This window comes from Heloderma suspectum, chromosome 3 (genome assembly GCF_057233095.1).
Source record: "Heloderma suspectum isolate Gila_16-S chromosome 3, 16-S_ref, whole genome shotgun sequence".
NCBI classification, from domain to species: Eukaryota; Metazoa; Chordata; class Lepidosauria; order Squamata; family Helodermatidae; genus Heloderma; species Heloderma suspectum.
The window spans coordinates 176,546,631-176,552,630 of record NC_139460.1 but is presented as its reverse complement, the minus strand read 5'-3'; the positions used below and the strand labels follow the sequence as shown (position 1 = coordinate 176,552,630).

Here is a 6,000-nt window from a genome sequence, read left to right as displayed (position 1 = left end):
AAAATATCAATTTATTTTGATAGAATGTCAAGGTTCCTTTTTTCCCCCTGGCTTCAAAATTTCTGATGCTCTTTCATCTCTAGAGAGGGGGGGAAGGTTTGCTGAAGTAATAAAGGAAATTGTATATTCGGAACTTTTTTAAGTGGTCAGATAGGCACCTTGAAACATGATGGGGCGGAGATGTTGAAAGCTGTGTGTTTCGATGATTGTAAAATCCTGCTCCTGGGCCCTGTGTTCAGGAAAGTGTTGACACAGCCTTGACTGGAATGCTGTCCTGTTTGCTGCTGGCAGCATTGCCTGGTTGTGTTTCTCCCTTGACTATGTTTAGCGGAGTTCTCGTTGTTGGTTATCTGCTTCAGAAAGAGGCAGTATTGGAAGTCCCGGTAAGCGTGAGGAGCTTGGTGGTTAAGTAGCAGCCAGGGCTTGCTCAGCCAGGTCTCGGCGAGAGCAGCTTGGGTCTGGTTTTCTCGCGGAATTCTGCCCCCGGCGCCAGCAATGAGGTCTTCCGAAGGCGGCTTCTGAGTGATCTGTAGCTTTCGCCGTGGCAGAGACCGCGTGTGCGTTGGTTGGCATTTCTTCCCCGCGGGGCGGTCGCCGTGTGTGTGTGTGTGTGTGTGTGTGCGCGCGCGCGCGTGCGCGTTTCGCTCGAGGACTGAAGTGTAGCCGCGGAAGCAGCAGCACTTGCATTGCCCTAGGGCTTCCATGCAGAAGACCGCGGCTTGAGCTGTTGTAACAAAAGCCTGCGTGACGATGGTGGCGGGTTCGGCCGCCGCCCAACCTGGCCTCCCCCGCCTGCCTGCCTGCCTCCCTCCCTCGCCTTTTTGTTCAGCTGTCTTCCCTTTTGCCGCCGGAGATATCCCCGGTCGAGGCGCCTTTTATGCCGGCGAGGTAAAGCGCCCGGGGATGGGTGGAGGCTGTTCACACGAGCCGGAATTGCTCCTCGCCTGCCTTGTCCAGGTAAGGGCACGTCTTCAGACGCGGAAGCAAGGCCAGAAAGAGCCTCTCGGCGAGTTATTTTAGATAACTTTGGGAGAGCCTCTTTAAATATCGGCACCCAACTTTCATCAAACGAACTACATTTGGATACTAGGAGGAGCAGAAGGGGAGAGAAGGCGGTTACAGAAGCAGATGATATTGCCATAAATCTCGGTAGGACTTACTCCTGAGTAAACATGCAAAGGACTTGGCTCTGGACATGTAGAAAACTGAACACCCTGCAGTTTCCGGGCAGCAGTCAGTTCTAGGCAGAGGCTGAATACATGCCATCTGAACCAATCTGTGTAATGTTTCAGAACTATGGCAGAGCAAATTTCGATCTAACGTTACATATTTGCTTAAACATCGGAACACACATGGTAACATCTTACAGACTGCAGAGACAAGCATGTAGCGTTTAAAGCCTAATGGTGCAGTCCTATGGTCTAGATCCTCTAGCTGAGGGGCTTTAGGTGGTGGTGGAAGCTCAGCTATAACAGCAGATCATGGACTATTCCGATGGTATTTACAGCAATGGGACTACCCCAATATGTCAGTGGAAAACACCACCAGCAAAGCTGCTCTGCAAGGAAAGATCTGCACAGATGTCAAATCCTAAACCCCTTCATTTTACACCCATGATAATGGCAGAACGTTACACCAGCCTTAGGCCTGTTTGTAAGGATTTCCCCTTCCATGACTTCAGAGAGAAGGGGGGAAAACAGGTCCACCACCCCCCCCAGTGAAGCATAAGATATGTTAAAACGCAATACCCAATCACAGCCAACCACCACCAGTAGCTAAACCCCAGGCAGGGAGACCACAAGCCATCATATAAGAGCACCCAGCATGGGGGCAATGTTGCTCTGGTCACATATCCTGCACACTTGGAGCTCACAAGGGGGAACTTAACTCTGATGATGGGAAACGATGGAGAATGGGCATGTTTTGGCCTGCTATTTGAGGGAAGATGGTGAACTGTTAGCAAACGATGGAGAGAAGGGGGAATTATTCAACTCCTATTTTGCCTCAGTATTCTCCCACAGGGGGAGTTCAATCTGGGACAAGTAGAAGCAATGACATACGGAGGGATTTGCAGCCCAGGGTAGGTAAGGAGATGGTTAGCGTACAAGTAGCTGTTTTAAATCATTTTCAGGGCCTGATGAATTACATCCACAGGTGCTGAAGAAACTTGCAGACTGTATTTCAGAGCTGCTGTCTGTATTCTTTGAGAATCCCTGGAGAACAGGTGAGGTGCTGGAAGACTGGAGATGAAGAAATGTCCCCTTTTTCAAAAAGGGGGGAAAGGTGGGTCCAGGAAACTACAGACCAGTTAGCCTGACATGAATACAAGGCAAAATTCTGAAACATTACTAGGTGGCTGGTCTTTGAGCATCTAGGAGTGCATTGGTTAGTAGATGCCAAAATGGGTTTGTCAGCAAAACTTCTTGCCCGACAAACTTTATTTCCTTTGTTGACAGAGTTACTAGTTTGGTGGATCATGTGTGTGCAACCCAGGACCTTCCTTTCTTTTGCTCCTGACATGGGCTCCTTGGAGGAAAGGTAGGATATAAATGTAACAAATAAAACAACCTCTCTTTTTTTGGCCAGGTTTGCAAATGGTGAGTGGGACACTTATCCCCCTTCCCTCTGGTGGGGCTCAAACTCACATCTGCTGCTTCCCGACTAGAGATGTAAAATTTCCAGAAATGTTGAGGCCATAGGGAAAAAAACTCTCTTTTTTTCCCCAGAAAAATGGGAAATGTTGGAAAAATTGAAACATAAGCAATTTTTTAGCACTCTTTACAGATCTAAAGTCACTTTGTGGCTTTAAGACAGCCTTCCCCAACTTGATGCCCTCCAGATACTTTGGACTTCAGCTCCCATCAGACTCAGGTAGCATGGCCAACAGTCCGGAATGCTGGGCACTATAATCCAAAACATCTGGAGGGCACCAGGTTGGGGAGGGCAGCTTTAGAAACTAAGTTATTTTATGTATGACTTACTTTGCTCATAAAGTTATATTTTAAAACTTTTAAAAGTAAATTCAGTTAATAAATTTGTAATTACTGTCTGAATAGATTAGAACTACATTAAATGATTGCTACGGCATCAGAAACACAGGAGTTTATAGAACAAAACCCAAGCTGTCAAGAACGCACATTTATTGTCAAGAATGCACAATGGTGACTCCACTCACATGTTGGGAACATGAGCATAAATGTCTATCAGTAAAATATAGTTTAGATCAATAATTTTAATAAGGAATGAAAGAAATTACTATGCTGGGAATGTTACAGAGAGGATTAGAAAAACATTTTCCCCCATGGCTTCATTATTTCCAGACATTTTACATCTCTAGTCTTTCTATAAAAGTGTTCTTATTATATAGTTTTAAGAAATCATTTTGGGGAAAGTAAAAGGTGTATAACAACATATAAATATTTTGTGTTAAATTCTAAAAGAAAACATTTCATAATCCAAAGCTGTTTAATTTTCCCAATTTGCAGGGGATGGACCCAAAAACGATCCTCGAGAAAAAATGGAGGGAAGTGTGTGTTTTCCCTGAATTTTTCTGGGGGAGCCCTTCACATTCTATTCCCAATCCTATGCCAGTGGTGAGAAACGTTTGTTTTAGTTGAGGGCTGTATTCCCTTGGAGGTAGTCTGTTAGGGGCTGCTTGCCTGTGGTGGGTATGGCTGAAAGCAGTGGTGGGTGGGGCCAGAGCTGTTTCTCTTTCTGCCACCGCCTTTGTCTCTTCCTCCCCTTCCAGCACGCTCTTGCCAGAGGTCTGAACTGATCACTTGCAGAGAGATTCTGAAATTAGGCTGAGCGCCACATGCAGCCCTAGGGCCGCAGGTTGCCCAGCCCTACTTTGTGCAGTGAGCCAATGGGGGGTTGCTGTTCTCAGTGTGTGGCTGTGGACTCTCTTGTTGCTTATCCTGGCCCTGCTTGGCAAAAGAGTCCTTTCCTCCCTGGGTGGGTTGAACTCTTATCCAAGGATTGCTCTGTGTGCTCTCTTCAGTCCCCCTGCCCAGGGAGATATGTTGGCGCTGTGTTGTGGGTCTTCTTTCTCCACTTTGTGTGTAGTGTTCCAAAACAGTGCCTGTGAGGAAAATAAGGGAAATTGAAGCATTGCCTGAGGACTTGCAGTAGCAGGGTCAATGCTGGCTATGGCGCTGAGGCTCATGGAGTGGGGGTGCACGGGCATTGTCTTGCATGCATTACGTATGGTGATGCAAGGGGTGTGCTGTGGGTGTGTTCCTGACATGTTTGGGTAGCATGTGGGTGTCATTGCTGGCATGATCTCTGATTGGCTGCCACTGGCAGTGTTTCCAGGGATGCTGTAGGCATGTATGTTATTTTTATATTTTTTAAAAAATATAAAAATATATTTTTGTATTTTCTGTCGTCATATTTTCTCTCCTTCCTTTCCAGACTGAACAGGTGTATGATATAACAGTTATATCTCCACCCTCAGGGTAGCTAAAGTATAGGATTCCTCTGTTTAAGCTTTTAGTTTTGGAAACTTGTGTATAAAAGTATATAATTACCACAGATCCCAGTGCATCTTACGTAGTTAATAGCTGTAATAAAAGTATAATATGGGCTGAGAGGTACTAGACAAGGTTGCTCACTGTTGGCAATACATTTTGTTATGTCATTAAAACAAGCGTCCCCTGCCAACCCCCCACTGCCCCTGAAATTAAAAAACAAAATAGAAAGAAATGGCACCCAGAGCAGCTACAGAGCACCAAAAGGGCCAAATTTAGCTTGTTTGCAAGCCAAATTTGGCCCTTTCTATGGAATGCCAAAAAGATTAAATTTAGCTTGGAAACAAGCTAAATGTAATCCCTGTAGAGCACTATAGGGCCGTTTATTTGCTTTAAAAAAATAAAAATAAATGGAGGGCGCCCAGCAGACTGCATGGCACCCTGAATGGGGGTGCTCTAGGTGGTGCAAATGGCCCCTGAACCTCCCACAGTTGCCCACCCCTGCTTCAGAACCTCTTGCACTAGCAGTACGGCAACATATGCAGGATAATGGGGTTAATAGCACAGAAAGGGAACACAAAATAGGACCATGTGTAGGTGACGTGTGTTTTTACATTACAGATGTTAACAAGTCAATTGAAGTGGTAAGTGAATTAATTAAAATATGGGCAAATGGCACGATATAAGATAAATGAAAATAAATGAGGTGCTGTCTTTTTTATATATAAATAAGGAAGAATCTGAGTGAAAACTGGCTACAAAAAACTGGACAAATAAAGCATGTGTTATTTAAGAATACAATTTGATGGAGATAAGACATTCATTAAAAATATATGATAAAATGCAGGAAGATCTGTAAAACTAGACAAGCTTGAAATAATGGGCGAAATCAACATTGTACAAATGAATATGTTACCAAAATTAAACATTCTTTTCCAAAATATACTTGGTACAATTACTGATAAAACTTTACAGAAGTGGTAGAAAATATTAAATAATTTATTTGGAAAAGAAAGAAGAAAAGAGTAGATCAGGGCATAATCCTATGTATGTTTAGACAGGAAAAAAGGCATCCTGGGAGTTAAAGGCCTTTTTCTGTCTAAACATGCGTAGAAATGTGCCTTAAGACAGCATATCATGTATGGAAGTAAAGGGGTTCCAGGATCCCAACTTTTAAATGGGACTATTGTTCAAATAGGTGATTATGGTTAGTATAGTGATTGAAAGAACAAGGGGATTATTTTCCTGGAGAAGTAAATTCTACAAAAAATAATCTTAAAATGTATTATGGACGTCAAAAAGAAAAAAAAAACAGTATTATAAGGGTGACCATTTCATAATTGTGTTCATAGCATTGGGATAAATCTAAAGAGAAGTTAGTACCTGCCACTATACTGTATAGTTTACTGTTATATCCCTACTGCAGGTAGGAGGGCTGTGCTGAGAAAGAGTAGCTTACAGGAACCCTGAAATGTAGATCATTGTTAATATTGCAGGCCAGCAACAGGGCTGCTTAAACTCCAGCCCTCAG

At 43.9% G+C, this 6,000-nt stretch overlaps 1 long non-coding RNA gene across 1 annotated transcript in view; it reads left to right on the top strand.

Annotated features, from left to right (window-relative positions):
• Window positions 1–628: 628 nt before the first annotated feature.
• The window catches only part of LOC146350446 (uncharacterized), a 28,035-nt gene continuing 22,663 nt past the window's right edge, over window positions 629–6,000 (top strand). Inside the window, exons 1-2 of the long non-coding RNA XR_014788854.1 lie at window positions 629–957; window positions 2,457–2,538. This is a non-coding gene — a long non-coding RNA (uncharacterized LOC146350446). The remainder of the gene's footprint in view (window positions 958–2,456; window positions 2,539–6,000) is intronic.